At 40.3% G+C, this 21,047-nt stretch overlaps 1 pseudogene; it reads left to right on the top strand.

Moving 5' to 3' along the window:
* The first annotated feature begins 5,236 nt into the window (after positions 1-5,236).
* On the top strand, positions 5,237-5,655 carry LOC123250436 (annotated as a pseudogene).
* The last annotated feature ends 15,392 nt before the right edge of the window (positions 5,656-21,047 follow it).

Genomic DNA, 21,047 nt, shown 5'->3' with positions numbered 1-21,047 from the left:
CACTCTTCCAATAAAATCATAAATGGGCTCATAAAGAGTCTGAAAGGACCAAAAAAAAATGACTCAGCAATAGCAAAAATGTAGTGACAGCCACTGAGAAAAAGACTCTGTCATCTGACCAGCACACAGAATCTCTCTTAAAACAACCTGGGATAGCAACCATGCAGTTCCTTAAAAGTAAGATAATTTTACCTATTAAAAATAATTTTAATTTAAAAATTTCATTTGAAAATGAAAATAATTTCATTTTATTGTTCTCTACTTGTTCCTCCTTTATCCTTGATTTGTGAAGTTGACCCTTTTTTTTTCCAGGATAAGAACCAAATTTCTAGAGTGTTACTCATCACAATCTAGAAGGTTACTGTCTTTTAATGATCAAATATTTATTGTTGCCCACTCCTCCTCCACCTCTACATTTGTATATTTATCCTTTGACCATTGATCCTACAAAACCTCATCATCTCCAAGAGGCAAAGAAGAAGCAAAGAAAGACAAACTCAGGGCCCAAGTAAAATTGTATGCTATTTAATAATAATAAAGGAAAGAGAAGGAAAAGGAATTACTTTAACAAAGAAATGAGGAAGGGGAAGAACGCACTATTTTCAGAAGACAATGTTCAGAGTGTCATCAACAGTGTCAATTATATATCAGAGAAATTGAGAAGGGTTATATTAAGAAAGCACCATTAAGTCCGGATTTAAAAGATCATATACAACTTTTGGGAAAATAACCTTCTTCAAATGATGATGAGGTCAGAAATCATAATGCAAAGAATTTGAGGAGTAAGTCAGAGAAGAAGAAGTAATGTAGACAACAAGTAGACAGCTTTTGTAAGGAGTTTGAAAAAGAGAGAAGAGATATACGATGAGAATTTGAGTCAATGGTACAGCCTAGTGAAAGTTTTTAAAGAATGGGACATGCAGGTATTCATGAAAGAAGTAGAGAAGGAATCTAATAGAAATTAAAGATTCTACAGGGGGAAATTGTGGTTTCAGTTTTCTGGATAAGACAAGAGAGGATGGGGATCAAGCTCACATGGATCAAGTTTAAAGGTTGAGTTTTGGCAAGGAGAAAGACTACTTTGGTATCAGTAAGTGGGACAGGGAAGAGAGAATGGGAGATAATATCAAGGAATTTAGAGATGGAGACAACGAGGAAAGAAGAAACATCAAAATGGGCCCAATAATGTTTGGGGACCCCTTACCATCACTATCCCACAACATTTGAGGCCATAGATATGGGGAAGGGGGCATGAAAACTTTCCCATCAGCCACAGGGGTGTCTCTGTTTCTTTGCCAGGCATCATGCCCTAAGCCTCCCATTTTAACCTGTAGATGGTGAAGAAAATTCCTAGGACATAATTGTCTTTTTTTAAAAAAATCATTATTACAGTTTCAGAACACATTTTTATTGTCATCTTTTGTTTTTTTACATCAATAAAATTTCTTTGAATACTTCTCTGAGAGGTGAGAGGGGGAGCCCCTCCTCTCCCAAAGAACCATCCTATTTAAACATAATATTTTTAAAGAAAAGAAAAAGAAGAGAAAAAATTTTAGAACTAAATATATTAAAAAATATGAAACTATATAGAACATTCCCCCATCTGTGGACCTCCTTCCTCCAAGAAAGGAGCGAGGTATGGGATTTCTCCTATCTCTTCTTTGGGGCCAGGCTTGTTCTTTGTAATTTTGCAAAAGGAGAGGACTGGAAAAGTAGATTTGAGAATCACTTGTTTGGACATGATAATTGAATCTAAGAGAATTAGATTGCCAAGCAAAATAATATAGAAGGAGAAGAGAAAGGGGCTCAGGACAAAACCTTGGATGACACCCATGGGCAGAAGGCATGACTGATAATGATACAGGAAAGGAGACTAAGGAGTCTCCTTAAGGAGAACCAGGAGAGAACAGTATAAAAAAAAACTTAAAGAGAAAAGAGTATTGTGGAAAAGATGGTGTTTGACAGTGACAAAGGTAGAGAGATACAAGAAGAATGAAGATTGAGAAAAAACCATCAGCTATGGCAATTAAGAGATCATTAGTAACATTGGACAAGAAGAGGTTGAAAGTCAGGCTGCAGAGTGAAGAAAAGAAGAAAGGAAGTGGATGCATCAACTGCCAATGGCTTTCTCAAGTTATTTCTACTTTCTCAACATCTCTTGGATAGTTCTATGTCTCAGCATTTCCTGTCTCACCACCCTTACAGCCACCATTCTAATTCAGACTTTCATAGCCTCTTTTTAAAATTTTATTTATTTTATTTCTTTTTAAAATTTTATATAATTGATTAATAAAGAAAAAAATTTCCATGGTTCCATGATTCATGTTCTTTTCCTCCCCTCCTTCCACCCCCCTCCCATAGCCAAGGAGCAATTCCACTGGGTTTTACATGTGTCATTCTCATAGCCTCTTACCCAGATAACTGATTTTGACTGGCCTCCTTAGCTTAAGTGTCTTCAATCCACTCAACTGTGTCAAGGTGATTTTTCTACAGTGTAGGTCTGATCACACCACCCCCCTCAATGAGCCCTAGTGACTCCCTAATATCTTTATATAAAATTTTCTCAATTTGTCAAAAATCGGTTCATCATCTTTCCCTTTCTTGTCCCCATCCCCATCCCCTAGTCTAGCACTTTTCTACCTTTGCAGCCTTCTTCTTCATCACTGCCCTCCATATATGCTATGTATAGTCCAGCTGGCTCGAAGATGCAGTTAAAATGAGTAGCCCACTTGCAGCTGCATTTCCTGCTTCTGCCTTTGTATTGGCTGTGACTCATTTCTAGAAAGCTCTGCCCCCTCGCTTCTGCCTCTTAGTTTCCCTGGCTTCCTTCAAGCATCAGATAAAATATTAACTTTGGCAGGATGTCTTTCCTGGTCCTTCTAGATCCTAGTGCCTTTCCTGTTTAAATGACATGCACCTACTCTGCCTATTATGTATGTACCTAGCTTATTTATTTATTTACTTTTTTATTTTATTCCCTCCTGTAACAACCTCTGCTTCTTGAAGGCATGACCTGTTATTTAACTGTTTGGTTTTGGATTTTCTGTGTAACCTCAGGCATCTATACTGGCACATAGTAAGTGCTTAATAAATGGGTTTTTCCCCCCTTTGTTTGAATCTTCTTTCTGCCTGGAAGAGGAGTTGGTGGCATAGTCCTCTTATTTGCCTCCATCACTTTCTGACCCTCCCTCTGCCACTACTGACCAGAAATCACCTCTCCCCTAAAGTCCCTTTTAAGGTCACTCCATTCTCTCCAGACCACTTTTATCCATGGAATTCCAGGCCACTCTTCCCCCTCCTCAGTACCTTATTCAAAGTAGTTTTCTCTACTTCAAACCCTGCCCAGTTTAGATGTCTTGACCTCCAACTTCATTAGGTTCCCCAATTCCCACATCTATGGTCTCCAGTCAACCTTGACCAACCACATGTAGGAGTCGTATCTCAGACTATCTCCCTCCCTACTTTCAACTGAATTTGCCCTCGTTGCCAGAATTCCTCATTTTGGCCCTGATCAGGTGGAGCTGTGGGTATGAAGATGGTGCTGCTTTTTCACCTGTCTCGGTGGGCTCTATAACTTCTAAGGCTAGCCAGGAGAGTGAATTCTTAGGATTTACAGTGTTGGATATAGGGAAAGTTCCTAGTGGATGCTAGGAAATGGAAAAAAGAGAAGTAGGGGAAAGGAAGTTGAATAGGAATAAAAGTTTGGTTTTTTTGGGAGGGGGTGAGATTGGGAGAGCCACACTGGCTTGGAGCTGAATGGGATCAGGACTCTGTTGGACACTGTCCCAGCAGAGGGAGGGGGAGGGTGCTGGGAATTGGGGATGGGAGTGCGGAAAGGCTGAATGCTGACAGATGGAGCTCTCTCTTTCAGGTCCCTCTGAGGACCGTTGCAAACCACACAATGTACAGAAGTAAATTAAATCCAGGAACATGTGCTCCAAACTGGGGAAGAAGGGAGGAGGACTCCCACAAGGGGGATGGAGAGCCCCCCAGGGACTGGGGGAGGAGAGGCCAGAGGCAGTAGATGGGCCCGCTTGTGGAAGGGAGGGCAGGACTTGTTAGCTGAAGCAGTTGGTGAAGTGGAGATGGAGGGCAGAGTCCCAGACTCCTAACATCCCCAGGTAGACAAGGGAACTTTAGAGTGCACGCCAAACTTTCTAGTTTTATTCCACTCCATCCCCACTGCATTCATTCAAATGTCTAGACAAATTGGACACTTAAGCCAAGTTGCCTTGAACTTGGATAACTTTCCCCAAACACCTCACTTCAGACCCTGTTGATGAGGAAAAATACTCCTGGAAATGCAGCCTTGACAACTAATTCCGATTTTATCTTGCCATTTCTCCCACCTCAATGCCTTTGCCCAGGACATGCTGATCTTAGAGTCATGTTCTTTTCCATAGCTGCCATTTCTTCCTCTTTGTCTGGATCTCTCCTATGCTTCCATCATATTCTAACTTTCATTAGGTATTTGTCCTTGTGAGGGTGCAGGTCATATCATACAACTTCAAGGGTAGACCTCATCCTCCAGCACTTAAAGAATGCCTTGTGAGGTGAAGTACTTACTAAATGTTTGTTGAGTTGAATTAAATTAAATAAATCCTAACTGCCTTTGGAGAGACCTTACTCTCATCACTGCTTGCTTTTCCTTCCCATAATGATGATTTCAACACCAGCAAGAAATGCTTAATGGTGAATCTCAATGGTGCTTTCCTCAGCTGGCCTAGACAAGTATCAAGTGTAGAAGTTCTAAATCTGGGCTCCACATCTCCGCAGTGAGTGGATGGCTAGATTTCAGAGGGATGCAAGAACTTAGATGGGAAAAAAATTTACACGTTCATTTTCACTAACCTTTCATTGAGATTGAACATCTTCACCAGATTATTTAAAAACATTACTCTGAGAAGGGAGCCATAGGTTTCAAATGGGATTAGATTACCAAATGCTTACTTAGCCCAGTGCTTTGCATGTACTAGATGCTTAATAAATGCTTTCCTCCTTCTCCTTCTCCCTTCTCCAGACTGAAAGGAGACCACTATACAAGAAAAGTTACTGAACATCTTTTTTATCAGTTTATCAGAACTCCTTTTTATCAGTTCCCACTTGGACAGACTCGAAAAATACTCCAGATGCAGGTTCGTCATCTGGAAATTTGGGAATAGGAGTAGGGAAGGGGTTACTATTTTATAAGGAAATATTGCCTTCTCTCTTTTCTCTTGGCCTGGACAGCAGCATCATGGGTAAGTGCCATGGTTTTCATACAGCTAGAAAGCTCTGCAGGTACAGAAGAGACCAAAAGGGTTGTGAGAAACAGCATAAGAAAGCCTGCTCAGACATTGCCCTGAAGATCAACTCATTTGGAGGATCATCCCAAGCAAAAAGGATTATCTTGGAAAAATTTGGTGTAGGAGCCAAGCAGCCAATTAGCCATCAGGAAGTGTGTGAGAGTTCAGTTAATTAAGAAGAGGGAAAAAAAAAAACTTATTCCCAATGAAGGTTGCTTGAATTCTTTAGGGGAAAACAATGAGGTTTTGGTTGCTGTATTTGGTTGGTCAAGCTGTTGGTGATAATCCTGGAGTCCCCCTCAAGTATGTAAAAGTTGCAAATGCTTCCCTTCTGGTCTTGTTCAGAGGCAAGAAAGGAAGACCAAGATGATAAACATTATATAATAGGGGGGCAGCTGGGTGGTTCAGTGGATTGAGAGCCAGGCCTAGAGATGGGAGGTCCTAGATTCAAATCTGGCCTCAGACACTTCCTAGCTGTGTGACCCTGGGCAAGTCACTTAACCCCCATTGCCTAGCTCTTACCAGACTTCTGCCTTGGAGCCAATACAGAAGATAATGGTTTAGAAAATTATATGATACCATTGCCATAGTAAAAAAAAATCATGTTAAAAAAAGGAAGTATGCTAAAGTGGACAAAAAATGGTCTAGGGCATTTCCTTGGCGAGGCACTTAATGCAAATTTTCAATTGTTGAATTGAACTGAGTCAGGAAATTTAGGCTCAGAGTCCTAACTAGGGCAGGGTATCATGGCCTTGTCCTCAGGGTGCCAAATTTAGAGGGTGCTGAAAGTGCTTTCAGACCTTCGGCAGTATAGTTAACACTAGCTGAACACTCAGTAAGCAAGAATAATTAAAATAGGAAGCTACCCCATGGTGGGCTGGGATCTGGGATGTGCTGTTGTGTTTGTGAGCATGTCCCACACAGAAATCAGCAAATGCCACAAATCATAGTTTGATTTATTGTTTTGTTGATTGCTTAGACTTATGAAAGTGATAGAGGAAATAGTAATAATGTAGATTAAACTTGAAAAGTTTGTCATGGGTCCATTTCTTGTTCTCTTTCTCCCTTCTCCAGCCCGCCCCCGCCCCCCCACTCCCTCCTAGCTGCTTGTGAAACATTTACCAGCATACTTCTAGCTAAGAAGAATTTATCCCTATTTCTTAATCCCCAGCTAGGCTACCTCCTAAGTCCAATATATTCTATATTCTTCCTAGGCTTTTGGACTCAGGGAATCCAGATCTTGAGTGACTTTCTTAGAATACTTCACTTTAACATTTATGAGAACATGCTTCACTTCACTTGCCTCAGGCCAGGTTTATGATACTTACTTGGGGTACAAAAAGAGCTCTTTTCCCAAGTACTTTGAACAGCAGCTGTGAACAGGCAGAAGCTCTGTCTTGGCTCTTCCCTGGAGAACGTGGAATGTCTCTGAAGCCTGAGGGAGTTGGAGCTGGATACTTCTGCCCCAGTAATTGGGATTCCAGCAATGGAGGGAATCTCTTGTCCATTTGCTGTCAGAATAACATTTCTATGAACACCTTTTCTATTGACAGATTCTGAAGTGATGTTTTCTGAGCAGGATGCCCAGCCCCTAGCTGCCCTTTGGTCTAGGGTCCTGGAAAAAGAATAGTAGAACTGAGAAAAGTCATAGAAGTCATTTGGTCAAACCTCTTTATTTTCTTTTAAAATGTACTGTTAACTTGTTTTTTCCTACACTTATCTAAAAAAAATAATGAACATCAATTTATTTTCTCCCATTGGGGTGATGAAAGAGAAACAATAACTTTTTAACAAATATGTATAGTCAAGCAAATTAACTTCCCACATTGGCCATGCCCAATATATATTGCCCCCTGAGTCCTTCATATCACTGCTCACCTGGAATTATGGTTGCTCAATTCCCAGGACACTTATTTTATGGTCAAGGAATCTGAAGCCTAGAAAAGGGAAGGGACTTTCCAAGGCCACACAGAAAATCAATTACAAAACTGGGGAAAGAAGCCAGGTCTTCTGACTCCCATTGCTACTATACCACACTGTCTTTTTTGGCCTTGACTACTGGCCACTCAGTGGGTCATTGTTGAATCAGGTTAGCTGAAGAGGGAGAGGTGACAGAAGTCTGGAGAAGAATAAGTAATATAGTATACCTAAAAGATCACAGGACTTGGTACTTTAAAAAATTCAATATACTACCTATAGAAGTGTAAATTATTACTATTATTGTCATTATTATTATTATTGTTATTAGTTCTTTGAGATTAGTTTCTGCTCCAGCAATTTAAGAAAAATTAATTAAAAATTGAGAAATCCACAAGGGAAGACTAATGGCCTTAAACCCCAATATCACTCTGAGGTTTACAGGGATTCCTCTGAGGGAACTCAGCATCCTAAAAAGAGTGTCTGGTTCATTTTTGCATTCTCAGACTCGATCTGGAACTTTAATAGAGTATTTATTGAAAGACTCAGTAGAAACTCAATGGAAGTTTGCCAAACTGAATGGAAGGGGAGACTCTGAGGATAGACCAGAGATTCCTAAGATTTTGTATATACTAGACTGACCCCTTGGGCCATGGTTTGGTAAAGCCATGGATGTGTAAGATTTCAATTAATATCCAATAACTCCAAGTATTACATTTTTAAAGATTTATTAATAATCACTTGGAGAGGAAAAAAAAAGAAATAGAAGTAAAACCTGAGTAAAACTTTCCTGCCTCTCACCTCACCCCACCTCCACAAACCATGATCAGGGGAAAGAGAGAGGGGATGGAGCTACACAAAACTTATATCCTCCCTATGTTAACACCTAATATGAGAAGGAACACGGGAAGCTGGGATTTAGAGCCTTGGGGAGAAAAAATCTAATTATACAGATCCCTTCTCGGAATCATGTTTTTAAATGATAAAATAAAATACATAGGATTATGAAGGAAACCATTTTACTAACAATTATATGCATGTATAATTGTAATTTAGTAGAGAGACAAAATCATAAACTTCAAGTTAAAAAAACTCCTAGAATAGCAATATTTACTAAGTATTTAATAAACATGATGGAGGAATTTCTTCCCTTTCTATATAAATTTCATTCTTTTATCACTATCCATGAGTTAGACTCCCTCCTTGTCATTCCCTTCTTATTAACCTCAACTCCAAGAACCTATGAGAGAGATATTCTCTGGCTTTAATAATAGGATAATAGAATGAATGAAAAAGCATTTCTTAAATGGCTGCTATGTGCCAGATGGGCAGTAATATGTTACAGGACATAGAGTGCCAGTCCTGGAATCAGAAATACCTGAGTTCAAATCTGGCCAGACACTTAGCAGCTGGGTGGCCCTGGGCAAATTACTTAACTTTGTTTACCTCCATTTCCTCATCAAATGAGTTGGAGAAGGAAATGGAAAATCATTCCAGTGCCTTAGCCAAGAAAACCTCAAAAGGGGTCACAAAGAATTGGAAATGACTGAAACTATTGAACAACAATTGAAACGTGCATGTGAACATGAACTGTAAAAAATTTAGGGAGATTAAAAAATATAGGCAAGACAGTCACGACCCTCAAGGAACTTAGGTCCAATAAAGGAAGACAACATAGATAGGAAAGGCTTCTTTCTAATGATCTGGAAGGTCCTCAGTTTTACTTCCTTTGGGAAACCTTTCCTGATATCCCAATTATTAGTGCCCTTTCCTCCTTCTGGAATTTGTAAGAGAGGGGTGTGGTCATCAGGGAACTCAGAAAAAAGAGTGACTGAAGTTATAGGAAAGTAATTACTGCATCGTTTTTGGGAATGGTAGTGATTCTTAGAGTGGAGGACTAGGGAGGAGGAATGAGTTTGTTGGCGTAGCATGGAAATGGCTTAGTAATTGGGTAGTAGATCTGGGACCAGGGAAGATAAGAACATCAGTCTCAGAAGCCCTTAGGGAAAGCATCTTGAATTCTCGCATGATGTGGAATTTGGTGGCATGTCTTAACAATGAAGGGGAAGTTGTGGTCTGTCTTGTACAAAGGCAGAAGCCATTCTGAAAATGACTCTCAGGTGTTCTAAAACTTAGTCCCCTGTTTCAGTTCCTAAGATCTCTCCTAGTCCAACTAGAGTAGGAAAAGACTGAGAAATACACAGAGATGAGGTAAAGACAGCAACTTGTTTCAGTGTAAACAACCCTGGACTTAAAATGAGAGATCTATTTAATATCTTTGTCATTCTGAGCAAATCACTTTTTCTCTCTGGGATTTCATTTCCTCATTTGCCAAAGAGAGGTTGAGTTGAGATGATCTCTAAAATCTTTTCTAGCTATAAATTGATGGTTTAACATGGTTCAAGACCCTTTAAGTTCATAGGTACCTACAGGGGACTTTTATGTCCCCATAATTCTGCAGAGGTGGATCGGAGAGGGAATTAGGTCTCAGATTTTGCATCTTGACATGTAACTGTGGGTAAGTCTCCAAGCCACAATCTCTTTACTTGATATGTTGGAATAGTCATTCCTGTCCTGCCTCTTCCATGTAGTTATGACAAAGTGCCATACAACTGTGAGGTTTTAATATTTTTCTAAATGATCTGGGCTGATGGCCAAAGTTCCCTTTATTATAGGAGAATGACACTCTATATGTTTCCTCTCACATAAGTCTTTTAAATGGAGTCAAAAGCTTCCCACATCCACATAGGAATCTCCTTAAATTGCTCTGAAGCAGTGATAGGGGAAGCACAAAGTAAGAACTCTATAAAAAAGCTCTATTATCATTATCATAATAGAAAGAAAATCTGAGGACCTTGCGGTCGCTAGAAGATTTGCCTGAGAGAAACTAAATTACAAAGTTATAGCTACATTTCTATGTAGAATCTGAGAGTTTTCAAAACTTGCAAACCCATTATCTTTGATCCTCACAACAAGCCATCCTGGTAGGTAGGGTAACCATGGAGTAGTGCATGGAAAGCTGGACCTACATCCAGAAAGACCTGAGTTCAAGTCTTACCATTCACATATTATGACTCTGGGACCCTGGACAAGTCACTTAAATTAATTTAGCTCTTAAATTTCAGAGAAGGTTCTATCCTATATTTGTAAAGGGAGTTTCCTCATTTCAGAGTTCCCATACCAATGAAATCACAGATACTGCTTATATCCCTATATCAGATCTTAGTTTTTTCAGACTCGATCCCAGAGGCAAACTTCATTCATTTCCATTTGACACATCCAATGGTGTTGATCTGTTATTTTCCTCCATTGTTGTGTTCCTTTTATTTCTGTAGGTCTGTCATGTAAGTGTCTATCATGGGTTTTCAGAATGTGCATCAATCCCCTTCCTTCTATTTGGCAAAGAAATGTTAACATTTCTATAACAATCTGAGGGATTTCATTAGTAGAATCCTTTGCAAATCTTAGGGTTCACTTTATAGTTCTGAAATTGGATGTTAAGACTACTGTTAGGCGATGTTAATCACTTTAATCGTTTTTTCCCCATTTAGCTTTGATTCTAGCTACTAGTATGTCTCTTAATGTTAATGGACTCAGCCACAGCCTTCTCTTTGATATCTTTGGGCTCAGAATGGAATGACTAGAAGAGAAGAAGTTATCATCTTCATCCATTAATTCAATGAAAATTCCTGATTTAAGCTCAAATTCTTTTAGTCTGTCTTTCTTACACATACCTCAATAATTTTACATTTGTTGAATGTAAATGAACTTTTTATATAATTTGAGGAAGATTCTATAAGATGAAGAAATCTTTTTTGTCATGTTTTTCATGGAGTCCTATTGTTCATCAAGATGGTTTAATAGGATGCTTCTCTGTTTTTTAAAATTATACATTTTTATTTGGGGGCAGCTTGGTAGACTGAGAGCCAGACCTAGAGATGGGAGGTCCTGAGTTCAAATCTGCCCTCAGACACTTCCTAGCTGTGTGATCCTGGGTAAGTCACTTAACCCCCATTGCCTAGCCCTTACTACGTTTCTGTCTTAGTGATTCTAAGACAGAAGGTAAGGGTTTAAATTAAAAACATATCAATTTTATTTGCATTTTTACCACTTAAATGTAATGTTGAATTTCCATGTGAGTTTTCCTAAGTTATGTGATCAAACTTTCCTCCTTCCCTCCTTTCCCTTCCCTTCCTGGTATAGGCAGGCAATTCAATCTGGGTTATCCATGCATATAATGCTTCTTTAATTTGGAATCCATGTTTAATTCTATTTAGGAAATGTCATAATGAATTTAAAGCTAGGCAAAACTACACTTAAATTTCTTTCCCTAAAAGTTTCCAAATTTTCTATCAGTTATGGATAATTTGTTTTGGTTAATGGCTTATTCTAAACTGGTGACAATAGGGGCAGTTGGGTGGCTCAGTGGATTGAGAGCCAGATCTAGAGATGGGAGGTCCTGCGTTCAAATCTGCCCTCAGACACTTCCCAGCTATATGACCCTGTGCAAGTCTCTTAAGCCCCATTGCCTAGCCCTTAGCACTCTTCTACCTTGGAACTAATACACAGGTAATGTTTCCAATAGGCAGAAGGTAAGAGTTTAAAAAATTTTTGATGCCAATTTCCCATATGGACATAGAATACTTTGGTGTTCTTATTATATTTAGGTCTCCTTATACAAGCAGTATCTTGGTACTCGTCATTAATTCATCCCAGAAGGCAGGATGAGTTCCAAAAAGGTCAGAATACCAAGTGAATTTTCCACATAAATAATAATACAAATTGAATTAGTCTGTTCCAGACACCTAGAAAACTCAGATATTTTTAACTCATATATTTAATATATGCATTTTTGGAGCTGTATTTTACTAAATGAACATTAATGATATATAGACATAAAAACAAGAATTAGATTAAAATAATTTTAACTTAAGTTTATACATATTGAGAGGAATTCAGAGCCCAAGGGGATGGTGGGATGAAGAAATATTTTTGTCTGGAAGAGGAGCCTCCTTCCACAATATCTGAGGGCAAGAGCCCTGCTGCAGTTCTTTCTCTTTCTCTTTTCTGTCCCTTTCCACCGCTGAACCTTGCTTGCTATTCTCCAGGTGTAAGCTTCACAAGAAACCTTGCCAATGCTGTTTGTTTTTTGTTTGCAGTTTCAAAATTCTTCTAAAATGGGAAACGTTTGGTCATTTAATAAATTTATAATTCTGCTTGTTAAAAATTTATCAGGGTGATATTTTGCAAGAAAGTTTTGCACTCCCACCCATTTTGCACCCATTTTCTTGATTCATAAAGTAGGGATGTCCTCCTTTGCCTTCTTCTCACCTGTTGAAAACTCCTGACCACTAGCTATTGCTTTGAAGTTCCTGAAGCTCCTCAGCGAAGCTCTTCTTTATGCTCCTGGAATTACACGTGATCCTTTGTTTTGGCTGGAGTGGACATATGCCTCCCCAGATCAAGACCCTAACTAGTTTTAGCAAGAGCTTCGACAAATGTTGAAAACTTTGACAATTTTTTTTTTCTCATCAGTGTGTCGAATACACAATTCAATGCATCTGGAACTGTCGAGTACCAAGATTTGAGTATATTTGAAGCAACTGAATAAGTTATGAGTGTGGGGATGAATCAAAGGCTTTCCTTTAATCAACAAAAGAAATATGAATATCATGGCACTTATCGGCAGCTTGTTCAATAATGACCAAAATGGTAATTGTACTCTTCAAACCCCTGGACTTTGTGATACACTTTAAAAAAACTCTTCAGCTAATATATTCTTTTCTTCTAAATGTTTACAGTGGTCTTAAAAATATATTCGCTATGAATGCTTTGTTTTAAATACACAGAAGGGATTTTGGATAATATGGGAAAGGCTTGCCGGTGTTCCCATCCTGGGTAATAGTTATATAATGCTTTCCAGTTAAAAAAAAAAGAAAGAAAGAAAAAGGGGGCAGCTGGGTAGCTCAGTGGATTGAGAGCCAGGCCTAGAGACGGGAGGTCCTAGGTTCAAATCCGGCCTCAGACACTTCCCAGCTGTGTGACCCTGGGCAAGTCACTTGACCCCCATTGCCTACCTTTACCACTCTTCCACCTATAAGTCAATACACAGAAGTTAAGGGTTTAAAAATAAAAAAAAAGTAGGGATATATTTCAAATCTGAGAGGAAGCTGTCAACTCTTTAGTATTAATTCACATGCCAATAATTTTCCATCTTCTCTGGCCCTCTTATTTTTCAATTTGACTGGCATAGCTATATTATATTAACAATGCACAAACTTTGTTTTTCCTTGGAGCCTTCTTACATTTTCATTTCGTTAAACAGAACCAGAAACTTTCCATATCCTCCTTCAGACAATCACCTATGGCTTCTTGATGTCTGGCCTCTAGTATAACATTTTAAATCATGCTTTCTTTTTTTCCTTTCTATTCATTTCTTTTCTGTTGCCTTTTGCTGGGCAATGTGTCTGGGATTCAGGTTTTTGGCTGCAGGAACCAACTAGATACATATGTAATCTTGCAATGCCCTTCCATGATTTTTCAACTGTTTTCTCCAGACATTTCTGCCATTGGGGTGTTTGACATCTTTCCTTAAAGTTATTATTTGTTAGCTCTACGTTCCTCTTGTGTCTGTCCATATCAACTGCTATCCACAGGTCCTGAAAGGTTTTCGCACTTTCTGTCAAATAGTATGGAGAAGGCAATTCATTCATGACGGCCATAGGAGATACCAGCTTGTTTGAATTAATCTGTTTTGACACAATTGGTTTGCTAATTGGATTCATGCCATCAAATTAAAATAAGGTCTTTATGGAATTCCTGACTATGTCCATGTCCTTTGGAAAATCTTTTTGAGATATTAATCCTGGTTTTGCTGTCTGTTTTGTTATTTGGTATGATTTCTGGGGTTTGCATCAAATGAAACATTTCAAGGACCTTGGGGTCATCAACTTTTCCCTCTTCGGATTTTTGTAGCTCCTCAGTTTTGCCTTATTTCATAATATATTTGTTGGGATAAAATTATTTCTTATGATTGTGCTATTAGTATAATTGGCTACATACCTGAAAAGGAACCCCAACAAAAAAGCAGTATGAAGCCCTGACCCATGACTGGGGAAATATGTTTCTATTTTTGTTATGATATGGTTCTGAAGCATAAGGAAAGTATTTAAGTCTTTAGTCCACTGCCTGCACAATTGAAGTGGTCCATACCATTTTCCCAGAAGCTTTTTCATTTCAGTAGGTGGGATATTGGTATTTCTCATTTATTCTGATGTATCTTGTTTTCCTGTGATACCAAAACACCAAAGAGTGTTCCTTACTCCACTCTCCTCCATGTTAAGCTTTCCAGTAGGAGCACCCTGCAATTCTATACTGTCCCAATTTATTTCTTAGATTCACAGAAGCAATTTTCTTCCCACTGACTGAGGTGTTCACATGATCAATGGGATTGCCAGTTACACAGCCCAATGGCCACTGTTATAAAGCTCCTGGTAATTCTTTGCAGTTACTGGAGTAGTATTAAGGCTCACAGAGCCCCTGTTATAATTTGTTGGCATTCCCTTGCTTTGCTATTATCACCTCTTAAGACAGGGATGATGACTTGAGTTTTGAGGAAGTCATTATTGCTATCAGCAGAATATTAATATGAGTTTTCATCTGTCTCCTTTTGCCACCAGCTCCCACCCCTGAAGTTTTCGCCTTGGCTCCTGGGTTTCAGATAATGGATTTTTAAAATTGTTTTTGTGTCATGGGTCATTTTAGCTTTTTGGAAGCTTATGAAATATTTCTTAGAATTTTTAAAAATTCGCAGTTGGATGAAATGCTAAATTTTACTTGGAGGTTAATCAAAATAAAGACATCATTTTTCTCATCTAAGTTCACTTATCCTTCTGAAATCTGTCCACAGAATCTTTCTCAGATCAAGAATTCCTGTCTTAGAATATGTCCAGTCCATCACAGGGATATCTCTAGGGCAGATGGCTAGATCTATACCAATAAATGTATGCCTCTATAAATACACACACACATATATACACACATATATGTGCACGCATACATCCATTGAATTTATATATGTATGCACTGATGTGCGGGGTACCCATGCATGTGTATGCATATGTATATTTATGTGTGGATAGAAAAAAAAGAAAGGAAAAAGGAAAGAAAAAAAAACCCCAAAGGAAAAAGAAAAGAAATATTTAAAGGTCTGGCCTACAATCTGCTCCTATCTTGGAGGTCATCTCTGAAGCCCGTCTTGGTGGAAGATCCTCAACTCCTGTGTGGCCCCCACAAGGCATCTCCTGCTTCATCAGGCACACATGCAATTGTCCCCTTTGGGGGCCAGGATTACTGGGAATACTAATGAATTCATTAGTGGGGCTGATGGATTACCATTCTGTCTCTTGGCTAAGGGTGCTTTGGGGAGAACAGATTGCCTCTCCATAAATCTGCCTGTTGCCTCCCTCCTCTCTGCTCCAGAGACTAATGGTGTCCGGCTGCAGGCAGCGCTGTCCCTGGCCCCATTCACACCACCCAGCAGATGGTTCCAACAGGTTAGCTCAGGACCATACAAAGGCGATGGGGGCCTAGAGGAGGGGACAGAAATGGCCCTCCAGCCCAAGCGATGGATCCAAACCAAAGGGGTGGGGGGAAATAAATGCAAATAGCCTGGGGTCTTTTCTCTGAGAGCAGTTGGTTACAGCTCACACACCGCCCCCCACTCCCTCTCACTCACTGCCCTTGCCCATTCCCTGGCCCTACTGTCTGAGCTCACAGAGCTGAGCAGCTGACTGGACAACTCTTAGGAGCTCTGGCGGGGCTGGGACTGACCCTGTCTGCCCACCGGGCGGCCTCTTTCATGGACTTCCTTCTCTGCCTTCAATCCCAAACGTCACCCCAACCTTCCACTCCCCACTTGCCTTGAGCTGATCCTATTGTGTTGAGGCTGTTGCATCTGTTAGAGCTGAGAAAGCTCAGCAGGCAGCCCCTTACCCAATGATTGGGCTTTATCTCAAGGAGGATATAGCAGGATTCCGTAGATCTGAGTTCTGATCCTGCTTCCCCCGTCTCAGACCTCCCTGCACTCCAGCCTATCCTACACGCCTCTGTCAAAGTAATTTTCCTGAAGCCCATATTTGGCCACATATCTCCACCACTGAATCGACTCCACTAGCTTCCTAATTCCTCCAGGACAAAATATAAAGCGCACTATTTAAAACCCTCCACAATCTTTTCAGCCTCTCTGGATTATCTAGTACTTTCCCATCCACATTCTGAAGGCCAGACAGACTGATCTTCTCCTCTGTTCCTCACACATGATGTTTTCTCTCATCTCCATTCCTTTGCATTGGGTATTCCCCATGCCTGGACTGCACTCCTTCCTTACCTCTGTCTCATAAATCTTTCCCTTCCTTTAGAATGAACCTTGATGAGGCAGCTAGGTGGCTCAGTGGATAAAGAGCCAGGTCTAGAAGTAGGAAGTCCTGGGTTCAAATGTGACCTCAGATACTTTCTGGCTGGGTGATCCTGATCAAATCTCTCATTGCTTAGCCCTTACATCTCTTCCGTCTTGGAACTGATTCTTGGTATTGATTCTAAGGCAGAAGGTAAGGGTTTAAAAATAATAAAATAAGTACAATGTAACTCGAGGACCATTTTCTGCATAAAGACTTTTTTGAGCCCTCAACTTCTAGTACTATTTCTCACAAACTACCTTTGATTTCAAGACTTTGTTGTATTTTTTAAATTTCTATTTATGCTATTCCCATTTATATGAACTTGGCATAAGAACACAAACTCATGAAGAACAAGGTTTCTTTCATTCCTTGTACTTGTATGGACAGTACCTAACACATAGTAACGTTTAATATTGTTCTTCTCTGCCTGTTATCTTCAAAGAGAACCAATGACATCGTGGGGTCATGTTGACTTGGGCATGAATCGCATATAAGTGAGACAGAATTTCACAAAGACATCAGCTGTACTCTTTCTTCCAGGGTCCTCAAAGTTCAGTGGCAAGGCAAAAGTCAAGATGACTGGTGATGGTTCAGATGCAGCAGATGCCTTTGGGGGGGGGGTCTTCAGTATCTGACCCAGCTCTAAGTCCTCCACAGTTCCTGGTTCAGCTGCTTTTATAGCTATTGGGACAAATTGTTCTCATCCACCCATTCTTCTGGGGGAAATCTTCACACACTTAGGATAGACCCTCCCCCACCAACTCACCAACTAGTTTGAGGACTGTCAGTTGAGGACCCTCAACCTGAGTTAGCTTTTCTGGCAAGATGGTTTTACCAGGGTATGTATGGCCACTGTATGTACTAGAGCTTCTTGCAGTCACAGGTGAGAGTTTGGTGAAAGATGGAATCCAAAGGTAGATAAACATCCATGAAAAGGGCTTGGGAAGCCCTCACACCACAGGTTCCAGTTCACCTGATACACCTTATACCCCTTAATAAATACTTGCTGATCGATTCATGCATTGAGAATGTCTTTGATTAACTTCTTTCACTTGAGCCTCATTTTCTTCATTCAAAGACTTGACAAAAATCTCAGCTTTGCTACTAACCAGCTCTGTGACCTTAGGCAATTCATTTCCTTCTGGATTTCAACTGTTTTCATCTATAAAATGAAGGGATTGAAACAAGTTGATCTCTTAAACCCCTTCCAGTTCCAAGATTGTGTTTTTAAATTTTATCTCTTGCAACTTGGAGAAAAGCACTTGGCTTCATTCAATTTTACTTTGTAAGAGATGGCAGAAAACTTAGAAATCATCTAGTCTCAATTCCTCCATTTTACAGATGAGGAAACTGAGGTCTAGGGATATGAATTGATTTGCCCAAGATCACTGAGCTAGTTAGTGACAAAGCTGGGGTTTGAAGCAAGATCTTTTGGTTCCTATCCCCATTGTTCTCATTGCTATTCGAGGTTTCTTAGTATATCATTTCTCCTAGCAGTGAAATAGCTATACCTTGACCTATGTATGATGCTAAGAAAAATGGTGGAGAGTTAGAAAAGAAGTTTTGTAGCAAGTAACAAAGTGGAAGGAGAAGCTTTTGTTGGAAGTTATCTAATCTTCATAGAATATGGTCTTTTGTGACATGGAACCTGAAAACTGATTAAAGAAAGAATTACTGCTATTTATCAGTGTTCACCTTGGGATGGAGCTGTAATTAATTTAAAAAATTAATTTAAAAAAGCTGTAATTAATGAGCTGTAATATGAACTATAATTTTCTTGAACTTAAGCCTAGTACCCTCCCCATGAAGGAATACTTTCCATGAAGCAGATTTCCACTCCTATGACTTAGGAGGTAAATAGAGCCCAAGGTCATGTAGATAGTGTCAGTATTGAAATCTGAACCCAGGTCTTCCTAACTAGGCAACATTCACTCCACTGTTATGCTGCTTTCCTGGTAGTGGCTTATCTGCAGCAAATAAATCATATAATACAATTATTTTATCCAATTCTTCTCATTTTATAGATTATGAACCTGAGGAATACAACAGTAAAATGACTTGTCAAAGGTCGCATAGCTATTGCTTTAATCCAACTAATACCACCATATCTTCCTAGATTTTGCTATAGTGATCACTAGATCTCTGTAATTATAGACATTTATCAATAAGACATTTATTGAATCCCACCCAGCACACACCGCCCATGCCTAAGAACAAGACTTCTGAAGCATATGTAGCCTATGTTTGAAGTTCTTCAGAAAGCAGAGACCTTAGTTTTCTTTGTCCTAGAAAAATCAAATTTCCTAACAGATAAGGCTTCCTGAATTCTAACCTTAATCATTCCTGCTTCCATCCTTCATTTTCTCCCATTAACAGAAAATTATCACTGAATTCTAGTTAGTCAAACTTTTTTTCAGTCTCTCCAAACCTTATTTTTGCTTTCCTGTAAGAGACATCGACTCTTGGTATCATTTAATTCCAGGTACCCATTCTGAAATACTGACTTTAATCATTGAATCAAAACTAACCTTTGTACCTTAAGGAGGAAGGGAGAAAAACAAATTTAGAGGCTTCAAGTGATAAAGGGCAAATGTATAGTGTGGTGGTGACATCACTAGATTGGGAAAAAGAGACTTGGAGTTAATTCCTGGTCTCATAACTTAGCCCCAGGACTGCGGGCCTCTTTGGGCCTTTAAAATGGACAGAATGATTATCTACCTCACAGAGTTGTTGGGAAAAAAAGTGGTTTATTTTAAATAAATGTAATCATTACTTAAAACCTCCATTTCCAAACTTGTTAATTGACATGGATGGCAAAATAGGTGCACACATTTATTTAGCTCTTTCATATTTCAAAAGCACTTCTGCTTTCAATTCTGAGTCTTTTTTTAACCCTTCCCTTCCATCTTAGAATCAATACTGTGTATTGGTTCCAGGGCAGAAGAGTGGTGAGTGTTAGGCAATGGGGGTTGAGTGACTTGCCCAGGGTCACTCAGCTGGGAAGTGTCTGAGGATAGATTTGAACCCAGGACCTCCCATCTCTAGGCCTGGGTCTCAATCCACTGAGCCACCTGGCTGTCTCCTTTAAGTATGATTCTTGCTCTTTTAGTGATAAAGAAACCGAAGTCTAGAGGGGCTAGATAATTGGTCTGAAGTCTCTGACCCCATCTCTTCTGACTTGTAAAGTTTCCTCGGACATCAGTCAGCTCTGCCCATCTTCAGCACCTTCCTAAGTCTTCATCCCATATTTCCCTTCCCTATTTTTGCCAATGGACTCTTGGGAAGAAAGCCCTTACTTGATCCTGCTCTCCTTCTCTTTTGAAAGGCCAGCAGCTATCTGTCAGGAAGAGCTGGAACAGGGGAGGGGTGGGGAGGGGAGAGAAAGGGAAGGGGGAAGGGAGGGGAGGCTTCTCAGCCAGTGCTCTCTGTAAGAGGAGGAGTCAGTCAGCCAGCAGGCAGGGCCATCACCCCAGGCTGGGAGGAGAGGTGCTGGGGTTGGGGGAGAGGAGGGGGGGCTAGTAATCAAAACTGCAGCCACTCAGAGCAGCTGACCAGAGAAGAGGAGCTGCCCAGAGGCAGTGGTCCTGAAATTCCAAGCCGAGGAGCTAACCAAGGCAGCAAGGTTCTGAAACCCACTCGGTCCACTAGCCTAGACACAGGCCAGATCTCAGGAAAAGGGGCTGTGGACTGGGACCAGGACCTGGGAGGAGAAGCAGACAAGCGGAACCGAACCAGGGCTGAGGGTGCAGTCAGGGAAGGAGGGGTGGCTCCCTAAGACACAGGAGCACAGGGTTGATATGGAGAGCTGAAGCCAATTGATTTAACCACGGACAGGATGCTTAGAGGAACTTGGATCCTGTGACTGCTCAAGGGACCAAGTGACCAGCCAGGAGCTGCCAGGCTGCTGTTTGCAGACAGAGGTGAGGTGGGACCTAGGGAAGTTCTAAGGTACCTGTGGGGAAACTGTCTCCCCATCCCCCAGGGACTAGGGGACCTATGCAGATCCAAGAGAGAAGTTGGGGGGTAAAGAGTATATCCTATGAAGCAGCCAAGTGGCATAGTGGATAGAGTGCTGGGCCTGGAGTCAGAAAGAAATGGGTTCAAATCCAGCCTAAGACCCTTACTAGCTGGGTGATCCTGGCAAGTCACTTAATTTTTTTTTGCCTCACTTAATCTGTAAAATGAAAATAATATTAGCTTCTATCTCCCAAGGTTTTTGTAAGGATCAAATGAGATAAAATTTGTAAAGTGCTTAGAGAGTGCCTGGAACATAGTAAGCAATTAATAAATGCTTCCTTCCTCCCTCCCTCCCTCCCTCCTTCCCTTCCTTCCTTCCTTCCTTCCTTCCTTCCTTCCTTCCTTCCTTCCTTCCTTCCTTCCTTCCTTC

Source organism: Gracilinanus agilis, chromosome 5 (genome assembly GCF_016433145.1).
Source record: "Gracilinanus agilis isolate LMUSP501 chromosome 5, AgileGrace, whole genome shotgun sequence".
Classification (NCBI taxonomy): Eukaryota; Metazoa; Chordata; class Mammalia; order Didelphimorphia; family Didelphidae; genus Gracilinanus; species Gracilinanus agilis.
Note: the sequence above shows the minus strand (reverse complement) of the source record. Positions and strands in the feature narration are given on the sequence as shown.